Source organism: Somniosus microcephalus, chromosome 12 (genome assembly GCF_052327205.1).
Source record: "Somniosus microcephalus isolate GS21.2 chromosome 12, FLI_Smic_1.0, whole genome shotgun sequence".
NCBI classification, from domain to species: Eukaryota; Metazoa; Chordata; class Chondrichthyes; order Squaliformes; family Somniosidae; genus Somniosus; species Somniosus microcephalus.
In genome coordinates this window covers 40,099,058-40,115,293 of record NC_140998.1, presented here as the reverse complement: position 1 = coordinate 40,115,293, position 16,236 = coordinate 40,099,058, and positions in this window count along the sequence as shown.

Here is a 16,236-nt window from a genome sequence, read left to right as displayed (position 1 = left end):
GGAGTGCTATGCATTCAGTACAGACCATCAGGATGGGCTATAAATGCTTCCTTGCCAGTGTCGCCCACATCCCGTGAACGAATATATAAAAAAATATAAACATTCTAATTACTGGTTATCATCCTACAGCCCTCAACTAGCATCCCTAAAACCACATTTTCTGATTATTCATTTAGGTGCTGTTTGTGGGACCTTGCAGTGCACAAATTGGTAACGGTGCTTCCCTGCATAAGAACAGTGACTGAAACTTCAAGAGGAATCCATTGATTGTAAACCACTTTGGGACATCCTGAGGATGTGATAAGGTGCTACATTAATGCAAGTTTTTTCTTTTGTTTGTAACCAGGTCCCTGTTGGTTAACATTTCTGTGCCGAATAAATTCAAGGTTAGCACTGGCAGTTTTTCTGCTGAATCTTTTACACACGTGGTTTCATCCATTTGCCAGCTGTGTCAGTGCTCTAAGTGTTCTAATCCATGTACCTGAGGAGAATTTCATTGACATGACTTGGATGTCCATTAGGTTTTATAAATTTTGAAGATGATTTAATATACTCATCACTCACATTTCTCTTGAAAGAAGTCTAGTTTGAAGGCAGAAGATTGGTGAAAGATTTTGCAAGCAATTCTCCTTAAATTACTCAATTTAGGAACTTAGATAGTCGGTCTATGTCACATTCAGTTAGCAGTTCTTCGAACATTATCATTTTTTTTGCTCCTCGGGCTGCCAGAGTGAGCGCAGCTTCTTTAGTCGAAGCTCTCCACTCAACCATACTTTGGCGTATTTTACATGTGGCATTTTCCCAGAGGACTGTTGATGGGGAGTTATGGAAACAAGATTGAACTTGTTACAGATGTCATCCAATATTTATTTTATAGTGTCATGGGCTTTAAGCAAATTTGCATGATTTTGTTCATTATATATGGTGTAAGAAGTTTGAAGCTAAATCTCTAGTTTATCATTTAAGACAAGTCTTCCAAAGGGTGTTTGAGAAATTAGTATTTCCGCATTTATCTTTTGGTACACCACAAACAAGTTATTTTATCCAGGTGCAAATATCCGAGTTGTAGACAAGATAGCTTATCCAACAGCAATGGATTTGCACTTGATTTGATAAAATCACGTCAAGGGCTGACTTGGATGGACCTTGTGATATGAACCCTGTCACTCTTCCGAGTCCTCGACCAATTGTTGTAATGCCGCTTTCAGCTGCAAATGGACACTGAGGCCTAGAGCTGCAGAAAGAAGTGTAGAAAAGTGTATTTACAGTTTTTTGTAAGAACAGAAAACTAGCACCAATAGAATGTGGTATGTTAAGTTGAAAAAAAGTTAAAGTTTAAAGTTAACAATAATTAAAATAGAAGAGAATGGGAAAATGTATGGTGGAAATGAGAAATGAGGGAAATAAAAGAAAAGCATGTTAAGTTATTTTTCGAGATTGGGTTTATTCTCCGGCGTGGACTGGGTGGGCCGAATGGTCTGTTTCTGTGTTGATTATTCTATGTACTACTACAGTAAGGAAGATCCTCTTGGCATTTGAGCAGTTTTACTGCTGTAGTAATAAGATTAACTTGAGGTGAAAACTTTAAAAATGACAGTCCCACTGAGAATGAAATCTCCTTAAAACATGCCAGCAGTTTAAGGTCTGTTTGAATTATTTGCTAAAAAGTTGTTTCCTTCATTTAAATGAAAGGTTGAGGGGATACTAACAGGGGAGTGCATTTCTTCTGAAGGGTGAATCTTTTCTGACACTGGGGGAAAACATTTGGCCATGTGGCTTGACTCTAATGCTACCAACATTAAAGCTCTTTATGATGAAGATTTATTCGTTTTATGCTGCTGCTGCTGTGTGTTTCTTTAGAACAAGCGATTGAGTTCACATTGGGAATAGAAACATAGAAGATAGGAGCAGGAGTAAGCCATTCGGCCCCTTGAGGCTGTTCCACCATTTAATTAGATCATGGCTGATCATCCAAACTCAGTACCCTGTCCCTGCTTTTTCCCCATATCCCTTGATCCCTTTAGCCATAACTCCTTCTTGAATATATTTAATGAATTGGCCTCAACTGTCTTTTGTGGTAGAGAATTCCATAGGTTCACCACTCTCTGGGTGAAGAAATTCCTCCTCATCTCAGTGCTAAATGGCTTACTCCTTATCTTCAGCCTGTGACCCCTGGTTCTGGGCTCCCCCATCATCGGGTACATCCTTCCTGCATCTAGTCTGTTTAGTCCTGTTAGAATTTTATAAGTTTCAATGAGATCCCCTCTCACTCTTCTAAATTCCAGTGAATATAAGCCCAATCGACCCAATCGACCCAGGGAGATGGAGGAAAGGGAAACAAAGATAGAAGCAAAAGACAGGAAGGAGAAAAGCAAAAGTGGCAGTCAGAGAAATCAAGGGTTTAAATCAAACATGGCCACAGTAAATAATAATGTTAAAAGGTCTAACAGTGTTAAAAAAAAAGCCTGAAGGCTTTGGCCTAGAAATTCATTGTAGCCACTTTTGGGGCGGTAAAGTCAGGCGGCCGCTAAAGTTTGCGCCCGCCGCCAAATCGAGGCCACTTCTCCGATATTCATTAGCTTCGCCCTAAGAGTTTGCTCAAGCGCTAAAACTGGCGCTGGACGCCTCTCTTTAGGCGCTAAGCCGGAGGTGCTGAGCGAGAGCGCCGAGGCCGGGCGCAGCGCAGGTGCGGCCATCTCGTGATTGACAGCCGACACCCTGGCGCCGGCCAGCTCTTAAGGGGGAAGGGTCGACTTGGTCTGCTGCCACGCCCTGCACCTGGAGCCCTCCAGCTAGGCCTGAACACTGCTGCTGGACCCAAATAGCGCCTGAAGCCATGCAGAAGGCCCGTGAACGAGCGCAGCGCTTCTCAGAGCGTGATCTGAGTGCGCTGGTTGGTGGTGTGGAGAAGAGGCGCCATATTTTGTACCCGGACAATGGCAGGAAGGCGCCGGTCCGCGCCTACCGGAGAGCCTGGAGGCATGTCGCCAGCAAGGTGTCAGCCAACAGCGAGGTCCCCAGGACCGGTGTCCAATGCCGCAAAAAGTTTAATGACCTCACGCGGATTGTCAGGGTGAGTACCCTTTCCAGTGACCTCCTCATCCTTGCATGTGCACCTCACATTATGGGCAAAGGGACCTGAAAGCCCTGATGGCCAGCCCTCATCCAGCAGCTATGGGACAGGCATGAACATCAATTGCACATTCTGCACTTAACACACTGGCCAAGCTATTCCACCATGGGAGGCAGTGCACACAAGATCAGGGCGACACACTAGCCAGGCTATTCCACCATGGGAGGCAGTGCAGATAAGATCAGGGCAACACACTGGCCAGGCTATTTCACCATGGGAGGCAGTGCACACAAGATCAGGGCGACACACTGGCCAGGCTATTCCACCATGGGAGGCAGTGCACACAAGATCAGGGCTACACACTGTACTTAGAGGCCGTCCTTTCTCTTGCAGGCCAAGCTGGCCAATAATAGGAAGAGCCGGACTGCGACCGGGGGAGGCCGACCCCAGATCCAGCCGCTCACCGAGCTGCAACATCGCGTGGAGCGCATCATGGGTGGCCGGGTGATTGGCCCCATTGCATGTGGAGATGCCGACCCTGTTCTGGGCACCAATGGTAAGGACATCAACGTTTGGACCTCTCTCGTCCCACTTGCGCATCAGATCTACATCCTTTGCCACTGTCTGACCAATGCGCTGAATGCCACCACTCATGCATCCCTCGCTGACGCCCTCTCCTCACTCTAAAGCTACTCTTGTGCCTTCCTGCTTTCAGATGGTGAGGAGGAGGTCCCTGAAGTTGCCAGTGACAGCCCCTCAGAAGAGGAGGAGGAGGAGGAGCAAGAGGAAGGCGGCCCATCAGGGGAACCCTCAGCCGTGGCAACCCATGCGAATGTAGGGGACACGTCTTCCCTGGAGGGGAGCGTGGCGGAAGTGTCGGAGGGGAGGGGAGCTCATGGGACCTGTGGCCTGCAGAAACGCGGGAGGGGGGTGCCAGCTCGGCGGCCTTCTCCCCAGAGTGGGGAAGGGTCGGAGGGGAGTCCAATTGCTGGGCCCAGCGGCGTCCAGCAACGCAGGAAGGGTCGGCCAGCTCGGCGGCCTTCTCCCCAGAGGGAGAGTCCGGCCTCCAGTCTGGAGATGGTCTTCGCTGAGGAGATGGAATGCCTCGAGGACTTGTCCGCGGACTCGGAGCGCCGGCACACGGAGCTCATGGGGGTAGTGGCACAGTTGCCTGAGGCCATCGAGTCCCTGTCTCGGAGTGTCACCGACGTCGGGGCCTCACAGGCCATCAGTTTGGCGGAATTCGGGGCCGAGCAGGCAGCGAGTCGGGCGGCATTCGGGGCAGCTCAGGCAGCGAGTGGGCAGCTGATCAGTGGTGCCGTGCAGTCACTGGGTGCTCTGATGATGTCACTGAACAGGTCAACACGGGCACTCACTGCTGCCACACTCGCTGTGTTAGCCAGGCATCGCCAGGGCACCCGGCGCGCTGCAGCAACACAGCGGTCTGTCCCTCGGCAGATTGGTGCGCATGCTGCAGTGCTGGCCCGGGCGAGTGCCAGTGTCTCAGGCAACCAACGAGCGCCTGCCATCTGCCAGCTTGCCCCCATTCCTCCAGCCGCCACTGCCACTCCCCCAGTGGAGCTGCCAGGAGCTGCTGCAGCGACTGATGCTGGCCAGCCACAGCTGCAGCATTCAACAGCCGCCCGCTCGACGGCCAGACCTCGACTAGGCCGACCCCCAAGGGCATCTGCCGTCACGACATGTGCCCCTCTGGAGCCTGCCCCCAGCCTTGCAGCAGCCAATGGCCTTACTTTGAGGAGGAGCAGCAGGGCGGGCAGGGGTCACACAAAGGTGGCCAAGGCATCGCCCTAGCGGGCCAAAAAGTCGAATGTGTGGCCAGTTGTGTTTGTTTTTTGAAGCCAAGAATTGGATGTTTGTTTTTTGAGGCCGAGAATTGGATGTTTGTTTTTTGAAGGCCGAGGATGTGATGTTTGTTTTTTACGAAGGCCGAGGATGACGGCCATTTTAGTTGCACTGTTTTGTTAATCCTCTCCAGGTTGTGGGAGCGAGTAATGTGTTTGAGTGTTTTTTGGGGGTTTCGTCTGTTTTTGGTTTTCATGTGGGAAGGGCCCTGAGTTTGTACAATAAAGCATTTTATTTATTAACATTGTCCATGTTTGATCTTTGAAGTGTTTGTTGCCTTAACCGGCTGAGGGCTTGCGGAGCGGCTGCAATCATGTTCTTTCATTGGCACAAGCCATTCCCTGACAGGGGGCCTAGAAGTGACGTTCAATAAGCCGCCGACGGGCGGCCCTTGGACCTTCTGCCTCCCTCCTGGGCTGGTACTCCTCATCCTCCTCCTCCTCATGCTCCTCCTGCTCCTCCTCCTGAGGTGGTGGTCCAACGTGAGGTGGCAGTGCCTGAGTCCTGCGGATAGCCAGGTTGTGCAGCATGCAGCAAACGACGACGAATTGGGAGACTCGCTCCTGCGAATACTGGAGGGCTCCCCCGGAGCGATCGAGACAGCGGAACCGTTGCTTGAGGATGCCGATTGTTTGTTCTATGATGTTCCTAGTCGCTTGATGGCTCTCGTTGTATGCCTCTTCAGCAGGGGTCGTGGGCGCGCGGAGCGGGGTCATGAGCCAGGTACACAAAGGATAGCCTTTGTCCCTGATAAGCCATCCTCTTGGGGGAGGCTGTGCCTGGAACATGTCAGCCACAGTTACCTGTCGCAGGATAAAGGCATCGTGGCTGCTGCCTGGAAAGCGGGCATTGACAGCTAGGATGCACTGCCTGTGGTCACACACCAGCTGTACGTTGAGGGAATGGTAGCCCTTCTGGTTGCGGTAATCCTCGGCATGCTCCAGAGGTGCCCGCAAAGCCACATGCGTGCAGTCAATGGCGCCTTGCACCATGGGGAAGCCCGCTATTCTTGCAAATCCCACTGCACGCTGCTGCTGCTTGTCCAGGGTCATGGGGAAGGAGATGAATTGATGTCTCCTTCTGAAAAGGGCTTCGGCCACCTGGCGGATGCAGCAATGCACGGCGAACTGGGAGATGTTGACGATGTCCCCAGCAGTGGATTGGAAGGAGCTGGTTGCATAGAAGTTGAGAGCCACCGTCACCTTCACTGCCACCGACAGAGACGTCCTGCGTATCAGCTGTGGCTGCAGATCTCTCTGAAGCAGCTGGCAGATGTCTGCAACCACCTCCCTTCTGAATCACAGCCTCCTTACACACATCGCGGCAGACATGGTCAGATAGGAGGACTGCTGGCGGTATACCCTGGGTGGGTAAGGCCTCAGTTGGCGACGCCTGTTGCCCCCTCTGCATCTAGCCAGGGCTGCCACTCTCTCACGGCGTCTGTAAGCCCTTCTGGCATAAGGCTGAAAGTCAGCGTTGGCACCCAATGCAGCTCCCATTATATGCTGGCAAACACTGAGCTCTGAATGAAGGCAAAGATAATTGCTAAGCTCTGGCCTGAGCCAAAAATACCTGTCCTAGTGTTGGTCCAAACCAGTAAGCTCTCCTCCTTGGTCTCTCTCCAAAAAACCATTGCACAAGAGTGAATGCTGCAAAATGGCTGGCCTTTATAGTGCAGGGTAAGTGCCCTTTAATTAGCACTCCCCGCGGCCCGCCTCGGCTGTGTACCGTTCCACTTCACAGTCGTTAGGGCCGCCCGGCACACAATGGCCAGGCGCGAGTGAAGTCCGGTTCGGGGCGCACAAAGGGCGTTGCACTAGTAAATGACGTCATGATCTGCGCGCGCAGCAGGGCGCGCGCTAAGACTTTGCGCCGGCGCTAAATGTGTACTGAAGTTGGGGCGAGGCGCAGATCGCGCCTAGCGCTCGAGATCTACTCCTCCTAAGGCGCTAACGGCTGGCGCGCCCAACTGAATTTCTAGGCCTTTGTGTCTTAATGCAAGGAGCTGCGCAAATAGATGTAAACGGATATGATATGATTGGGATTACAGAAACATGGCTCCAGTGTGGCCAAGGCTGGGAACTCAACATCCAGGGGTATTCAATAGTCAGGAAAGACAGGCTAAAAGGAAAAGGAGGTGGGGTAGCATTGCTGGATAAAGAGGGGATTAACACAAGTGTAAGGAAGGATATTAGCTCTGTTGATGTGGAATCTGTATGGGTAGAGCTGAGAAATACCAAGGGGCAAAAAACATTAGTGGGAGTTGTATACAGGCCCCCAAACAGTAATGCCAAGGTTGGGGATGGCATTAAACGGAAAATTAGAGACGCGTGCAATAAGGGCACAGCAGTTATCATGGGTGACTTTAATCTACATATAGATTGGGCTAACCAAATTAGTAACAATACTGTGGAGGAGGAATTCCTGGAGTGTATATGGGATGGTTTCCTGGACCAATATGTCGAGGAACCAACTAGAGATCAGGCTATGTTAGACTGGGTATTATGTAATGAGAAAGGAATAATTAGCAATCTTGTTGTGCGAGGCCCCTTGGGGAGGAGCAATCATAATATGATAGAATTTTTCATTAAGATGGAGAGTGAAGTAGTTGACTCAGAGACTAGGGTCCTGAATTTAAATAAAGGAAACTATGATGGTATGAGGTGCGAGTTGGGTAGGATTGATTGGGGAATGTTACTCAAAGGGTTGACGGATAGACAATAGCAAACATTTAAAGTTCGCATGGATGAACTACAGAATTTGTTCATCCCTGTTTGGCATAAAAATAACACAAAAAAGGTACTCGACCTTGGCTCACAAGGGAAATTAGGGATAGCATAAGATTCAAGGAGAGGACATATAAATTGGCCAGAAAAAGCAGTGAACCTGAGGATTGGGAGCAGTTTAGGATTCAGCAAAGGAGGACAAAGGGATTAATTAAGAGGGGGGAAATAGAGTATGAGAGTAAGCTTGCAGAGAACATAAAAACTGACTGTAAAAGCTTCTATAGATATGTGAAGAGAAAAAGATTGGTGAAGTCAAGTGTAGGTCCATTGCAGTCAGAATCAGGGGAATTTATAATGGGGAACAAAGAAATGGTATGATCAATTAAATACAAACTTTGGTTCTGTATTCACAAAGGAGGACACAAATAACCTCCCAGAGATGTCGGGGAACATAGGGTCTAATGAGAGGGAGGAACTGAATGAAATCAGTATTAGTAGGGAAATGGTGTTAGGTAAATTGGCAGGATTGAAGGCCGATAAATCCCCAGGGCCAGATGATGTACATCCTAGGGTACTTAAGGAGGTGGCCCTAGAAATAATTGATGCATTGCTGGTCATCTTCCAAAATTCTATAGATTCTGGAACAGTTCCCATGGATTGGAGGGAAGCTAATGTTGTCCCACTATTCAAGAAAGGTGGTAGAGAGAAAACAGGGAATTATAGACTGGTAAGCCTGACATCGGTAGTGGGAAAATGCTAGAGTCCATTATAAAAGATGTAATAGTAGAGCACTTGGAAAACAGTGACAGGATCGGACAAAGTCAACATGGATTTACAAAAGGTAAATCCTGCTTGACTAATCTACTGGAATTTTTGGAGGATGTAACTAGTAGAATAGATAAGGGAGAACCAGTGAATGTGGTGTATTTGGACTTTCAGAAGGATTTCGACAGGTCTCGCATAAGAGATTAGCGTGTAAAGTTAAGGCACATGGGATTGGGGGCAAGGTACTGACTTGGATAGAGAACTGGTTGGCAGACAGGGAGCAAAGAGTTGGAATAAACGGGTCTTTTTCCGAGTGGCAGGCATTGACTAGTGGGGTATCACAGGGATCGATCCTAGGACCCCAGCTATTCACAATATATATTAATGATCTAGACAAGGGAACTAGATGTAATATCTCCAAGTTTGCAGATGACACAAAGCTGGGTGGGCGTGTGTGCTGTGAGGAGAAAGCCGAGAAACTCCAGTAAGATTTGGACAGGTTGATCAATTGGGCAGATGCATGGCAGATGCAGTATAATGTGGATAAATGCGCGGTCATCCACTTTAGTGGCAAAAACAGGAAGGCAGATTATTATCTGAACGGCAATAGATTGGGAGAAGGGGAAGTGCAACGAGACCTGGGTGTCCTTGTGTACCAGTCGCTGAAGGTAAGCATGCAGGTGCAGCAGGCGGTTCAGAAGGCAAATGGTATGTTGGCCTTTGTAGCGAGAGGGTTCAAGTACAGGAACAAGTATGTCTTGCTGCAGTTGTACAGGGCCTTGGTGAGACCACATCTTGAGTATTGTGTGCAGTTTTGGTCACCTTATCTGAGGAAGGATGTTCTTGCCATGGAGGGAGTGCAGCAAAGATTCGCCAGACTGATACCTGGGATGGCAGGAATGACGTATGAGGAGAGATTACTTAGAGCCACCTAAGTAATCTCTCCTCATCTTTTATAATGGACTCTAGCATTTTCCCCACTACCAATGTCAGGCTTACTGATGTATAATTCCCCCTTTTCTCTCTACCACCTTTTTTAAATAGTGGGGTTACATTAGCTACCCTCCAGTCCATGGGAACTGCTCCAGAGTCTATAGAATTTTGGAAGATGACCAGCAATGCATCTACTATTTCTAGGGCCACTAGGATGTAGATTATCAGGCCCTGGGGATTTATCAGCCTTCAATCCCGTCAATTTCCCTAACACCATTTCCCTACAAATACTGATTTCATTCAGTTCCTCCAGAACCAAAATATGTATTTAATTGGTCTGCCATTTCTTTGTTCCCCATTATAAATTCCCCTGATTCTGACTGCAAGGGACCTATGCTTGACTTCACCAATCTTTTTCTCTTCACATATCTATAGAAGCTTTTACAGTCAGTTTTTATGTTCTCTGCAAGCTTACTCTCATACTCTATTTTCCCCTTCTTAATTAACCCCTTTGTCCTCCTTTGCTGAATCCTGACAACATTATCCCAGTTTTTTATCCCTATTTTACAGAAGATTGGCTCTTCATCAATTCTCCACCAGCTATGGGGAAGGCTAGATATTCGGGTTTAGCACCTCCTGCAAATATTCCAATTGTGGTCAGGAATTCACAACATGGGGTATCACGAGCATACTCTATGGCAGAGTCCATTGATATATCAAGGCATGTCTTAATTAGTTTTTAAGTGGAAATTGGGTCATCCCTAATGCAATAAATCAACCATTTCATGGATAGTAGGGTGATGGATATCTGTAGATAATAAACTGTGCCTAATTTTAAAGGAGATTATTTGAAGTTTGGGAATATTATTAAAAATGAAAGTGCAAGATGACAAATACATTTGCCCTTTGAAGTCTCATCCATACTTATGAGGCAGATCAAAATGATTTATGAGTAGCATGGAGTTTTTGAAGAGCAACTATACTAATTAACTCTTCTGTTCAGAAAGCACAGAAGTGAAATGGAGGTAAGATGCTCTGAAAAGTGTCACCAGCTTGTCTCGATGTTGTCTTTCTGGGAGATTGCACAACAAAGCTTCACTGTATTTTATAATTTTAGTCTTGGTTTTTAATTAAAATGAGGACAAATTTAGGAGGTATTTCAGTACAGCATTAAGTATTAGGAATGAAAGAATTTCAAAGCAATCGTTTGGCTTTCATTTTTATGCTAGGTTGTGAACTGATTATGGAATAATATTTACATATGGAAAATAGAAACATGAAGGTTTCGGCAGCTTTTCCTATCATATGCTTACTTCAATTAAATAAGTCTTATAGATCTTTTAAGTAAAATTGTAATCAGAATAAACAGATATTATCATAACACTGACACTTTATGCAGTATAAAGTAATTAGTTTAGACCCAGCTGCCCACGCAGAAACCCTGCTTGTACTGCAGACTTTTGTTGTGAATCATTCTCAAGTCTAAACGCAGTACATTTATTTATATACGGTTCATCATCCAGAGTGAAGGAAAAATAAACAGTGCCGACCTCTTAATCTTAAAGTTAATCTATGGTGTTAATTATTTGCATTGCTAACTAGCAAGACAATTTTACTTATAGCTGTTTCTATGGCCCCAATATTAGTAGGGACGCAGGAATGGAGCGGGGGGTTGCGGGGGTGGAGGGTGGAGCAGTTTTGTGGTCGGGAAACCTCAAAGTACAGGTTTCCCTCAGTTGCTGCCGAATTTAACGGCAGGACCTGATTACCATTTTTGGACTCTGTTTCTTGGCCCCAGCCAGCCAGATTGAGTAGCTAGCTGGCTGCTGGGCGGGTAGGCATTCGGCACCAGTCCATAGCCGGGGAGCGGTGAGGAGGGAGAGAGAGATCAGGGGTCAGGGTGGCATCGATGGGGGGGTTGGAGAAGTCGGGGGTTGGGGGGAGCAGTGATGGGGGGGCAAAGAGATTGGGGTTCGGGGGTGGGGGCATCGCTGGGAGGGCCAGAGAAATCGGAGGAGGGGAAAAATCGTGGAAGGGTGCAGCGTTCGGGGAAGAAGATCGCGGGCGGCAGGAGAGCTCAGGGGAGGAGGGAGAGGATCGCGGAGGGTGGGGTGGTTCTGATCGCTGGGGACATTAACAGGTTTGCCGGGGGGAAGCATTCCTGCTCCTCCTGGCCCACAATCAGTGCTGGAAAAGCACTTAACTCTTCCTTGCAGCAGTCCTTGCCTTCCTTCAGCTGCGGGTTTCCTGAGGCCCAGAAAACTCGGCCGGCCGGGGTTAAAGCTGGAACAGAGAACGCAGCCTCATTAAAATATTTAAATGAGTGACCCATCTCCTGGGAGCAGGTTGGTCACCTGCCCCCAGTCTGGCCTCCGTGAAAACCGGAAGTGGGCAGGTTCAAGTCCGGTTCGGTTCGGGTTTGAGATTTTTAACATTTTAATATCCCAACCGACCCAAAGCCACCCATTTTGGGGGGCTTAAAACTTCCCCCGGTAAGTCTGATACAACAATCATATAGATTTAATTTGATATTTTGCAATCAATTTTAAATTGTACAAGAAGAGGGAATTAGCTGGAATGATCCTTTAGAGGCAGATCATTGGATTGTTGAGACAAGATCCATGCATCTGATGAGAGAGATAACTAATAATTATTCGCAACATTTAAATCTGTGCGACACTAAACCGAATAAATCAAGGAAAGAGCAATTTATTAGTATTTTTTGTAAAGCTGACAATTCAGAAGTTTTGAGCTGCTTGCTGTTTGTTATTGATTTTAGAATGAAAAATAATGAAATCATAGCGAGTGGGAAATTAAAGTAAAAACGGACAGAATGCCTCTGACATGGCATGGCAGTGTTCCAGTGCTATCTCATTAAACACTCTGTACAATCCTAACCTTAAATATCCATCCATCTCTTCCCCATAACACTATCCTTCTGACCTTCTAGAATCAAGCTATGAAAAATTAAGTGCTATATCCAGGGTTGTTTTGTACAAGGATTCATAAAGTGGGAACAGAAATGAGATTCAAAAAGCTTTATGTGCACCAAAGAGAAAAGATCATCATCCCTTGTGGCTAGACGAAGCTAAGCCTAGGTCCCAGAAGTGAATGGGTAGAGCTCCAATATACTGCATTATTATATTAACACACAGCACTCCTAATACCCAAGCTACATCTGTAGTCCTGTAACCAAAAGACACGTAAGTAAAAAAAAAAGTGAGCCTATTATCTTTTATACTGCAAACATCCAGTTTTCCAGGATGTTTTCATTTGGGATTGTTGTTTATCTGCTCGGAATAATTTGAACTGTTTATATGCCATCAATCAGACTCTTGGTGGGGGCGGGTGGGCGGGGGGTAGGGAATTTTAACCTGAAAAAACAGGTGGGTTGGGGTCGGGTGGGAGGTTAAAGTATTAAAATTCTGAATCCTGACCTCAACCCGCCTCCAACCCGCCCACTTACGGGTTTAACGGAGGCGGGACGGGGGCCAGTCAGCCAACCGGCTACCAGGAGGCAGGTTGGCACTTTAAATATGATAATGAGGCCCTGAAGCCTCTCAATGAACCTGCTGTGCAGGTTCAGCTGTGGCCAGCCAGGGATCTTGGGCCTCGGGATTCCCGGTAGCTGCAGCGAGGCGGGGACAGCCTCGGGAAACATGCGGTTCTGTGGGCCATCAGCAGCAGAACTGTATTCCACCACAATCTGTAACCTCATGGGCCGGCATATCCCTCACTCTATCATTACCATCAAGTCAGGGGACCAACCCTGATTCAATGAGGAGTGCAGAAGAGCATGCCAGGAGCAGCACTGGGCGTACCTAAAAATGAGGTGCCAACCTCGGGTATCCGCAACACAGAACTACATGTATGCTAAACAGCGGAAGTAGCATGCAATAGTCAGAGCTAAGCGATCTCACAATTGACGGGTCAGTTCAAAGCTCTGCAGTCCTGCCACATCCAGTCGTGAATGGTGGTGGATAATTAAACAACTAATGGGAGGAGGAGGCTCCATGAATATCCCTATCCTCAATGGTGGCGATGTCCAGCATGCGAATGCAAAAGACAAGGGGCTAAAAATTCAGTTTGGGGCGCCCAGCTCGCCTGGGCGCCGGAATTACCGCTGCGCGCGGAGCCACTTGCGCCAGCGGGATATTCAGTTTCAGCGCCCCAAGTGGAAGCTGGCCGCTAAACAAGGGTTTCGGCGCCCCGCTTGGGGCGCTGAAACTGAATATCGGCGCGCAAAGTGCCGCAGCGCCACCCGCTGCGGCACGGCAGCCTGCGGTACTGCAGGCCTTCCTCCCACTCTTAAGGGGGAGGTGCCTGCAACAGCGCGATCCCCGCTTGCGAGTGCCGGCAAATGAGCCCGGCACCAAGGAGAAGTGCTGGGCTCTCGGGAAACAGACGGCAATGCCGTGGCGGGGGGGGGGGTGTAGGAGGCCGGGGATGGAGGTGCGGGCAGGCGGCCGCCGAAAAAGCGGCCGGCCGCACCTCCACCTTAACTCGCCCCACTACCGCCACAGGTAGGCCCCTGTGTACCGGTCGCTGTTTGCGGCCGGCGCGGAGGAGGCGGCAGCGACCAAATATGGCCAGCGGGGCGATAGCGGGGCGCTGCGCACACCGATGACGTCATCGGTGGCGGCGCAGCGCTACAGGCTAACGCCGCCATTAGCGCCCCGCTAAATATCGCGGTAGGTGTGGCCAGTGGCGCAAAAGCCCTCTTTGGGCGCAAACTGGTGGCGCAGGCCACTGAATTTCTAGGCCAAGGCATTTGCAACCATCTTCTGCCAAAAGTGCCAAGTGGTTGATCCATATCGGCCTCCTCCTGAGGTCTCCACCATCACAGAAGCCAGTCTTCAGCCAATTCGATTCACTCCACGTGATATCTGGAAATGGCTGAGTGCACTGGATACAACAAAGGCTGTGGGCCCTGACAACATCCCGGCTGTCGTGCTGAAGACTTGTGCTCCAGAACTAGCCACACCTCTAGCCAAGCTGTTCCAGTACAGCTACAACACTGGTATCTACCCGACAATGTGGAAAACTGCCCAGGTTTGTCCTGTCAACAAAAAACAGGACAAATCCAATCTGGCCAATTATCGTCCCATCAGTCTACTCTCAATCATCAGCAAAGTGATGGAAGGTGTCGTCGACAGTGCTATAAAGTGGTACTTACTCACCTATAACCTGCTCACTGATGCCCAGTTTGGGTTCTGCCAGGGCCACTCGGCTCCAGACATCATTAAAGTTTTGGTCCAAACATGGACAAAAGAGCTGGGGCTAGAAATTCATCTACTTACCGACACTCCATAGCACTATGAAATGGCGATAATATGGAGGCTGCCGCTCTTTAGCCAGCTGGTAGCAGGACCCATGACGGCTGCTATATTCCTCTCCCACTTTGCATTGCCGGTATCTGGCAGTGCCCTGGAAAAAAAATGGTAACATAGTGACAGCAATCGGCGTGCAACGCCGACTTAACATCACCAGTGTGAACGTCAACCCTAGCGTTGGGACCTAAGCAGGCCAGGTTTACCTGGCATGCAAGCAGGCTGAGAGTAGCGATGTCTGCAGCTCTGAAAGAGACACACACATCATTCAGGTAAGTTTGAATTTAAGGGTTCGGACTGTTTTTTAATTTTATTGAAGTGGTGGCTTGCTGCAATAGATGTGAACATTTTTTTAAGTGCGTAGGGAGTGCTGCTGGACGCTTGCAAGGGATTGGATGGTAAATGAAGACCTTTGAGAAGAAAGAACATGCTGCGAATACTCAGCAGGTCATGCAAAATCTGTGGAAAACAGAGTTCACATCTTAGGTCGATATGTTGCCTGACCAACTGAGTATGCCCAGCATTTTATGCTGTCATTTCACATTTACAGCATCCGCTTGCAGAGGGAAGAGGAAGATGCAGAAGAGGAAGGCACAGAAAATGAGGAAGCCGAAGAGGAGGAATCAGACAGAAGGATGCATCCCAGGCAGCCCCTTTGTGGCCGGGATATCCGGGATGGAATCATCCGGCTGCGGTCCCATGAGCTGGGCAGGCTGCCTCTTCTTGTTGACCCTCTGGCTGGGCAGGCTGCATTTCTTGGGTGTGTGAAATGAAGAAGGCACAATGGTTGAATTGTGCTGACAGAAGGCCAGGAAAGCAAGATGTGCATGCCAGAAGGAGGATAACGTACGAGGATACCAGCATCTTGTATCCTTTCAGGCCCGCTGCTGGCCAAGGGCTCAACCGTGCCACTGCCAAGAATGGCCTGCACCGTCTCCTCCAAGGGAGTGAGGTGAGGCTAGGAATGGGAGATGTGCCTCGACATTGGTGCCGATTGTTGGCAGGTGAGTGATTTGGGGGTCATGCACTGAGCAGTGTGTGAGGCTAGTGATGCAGTTGGTAGGAGACGGATTTTGAAGTTTTGACCAGTGGTCTGAGGCCATGAATCTTCTTTGGGCACTGGAACCAGATGGTGGCGGGGTGGGGGTGGGGAGGGGGGTACTGCTGGCAGTGACGGCCTTAGCAATGTACTCACACATCATTATTTCTGGAGGGCCTCCTGGTCCCTCTGAGTGGAGGACCACTCTTGCAGTGTTGACCCCCCCCTGCACAAAGTTGGAGTGCTGCGTGTGAGACCCTCGGTGCCCCTTCCTTGGCTTGCTGAGCCATTTGTGTTAGTGCTGAGGCAGTTTTACCATTTGTTGAGGCTAGGAAGGTAATTCAGCTTTAACAGCTGAATATTCACATTTGGAACTTCTTTTAAATGTTGAATATTTCTTAAAAGGCAGGAAGGGCTGCAAAATGTATTGATTCACTGCATTTTATTTTGCATTGCTTCATTGTGCATGGCCCTTTTAATTCTCAGACCTCTTCATTGCCCATAATT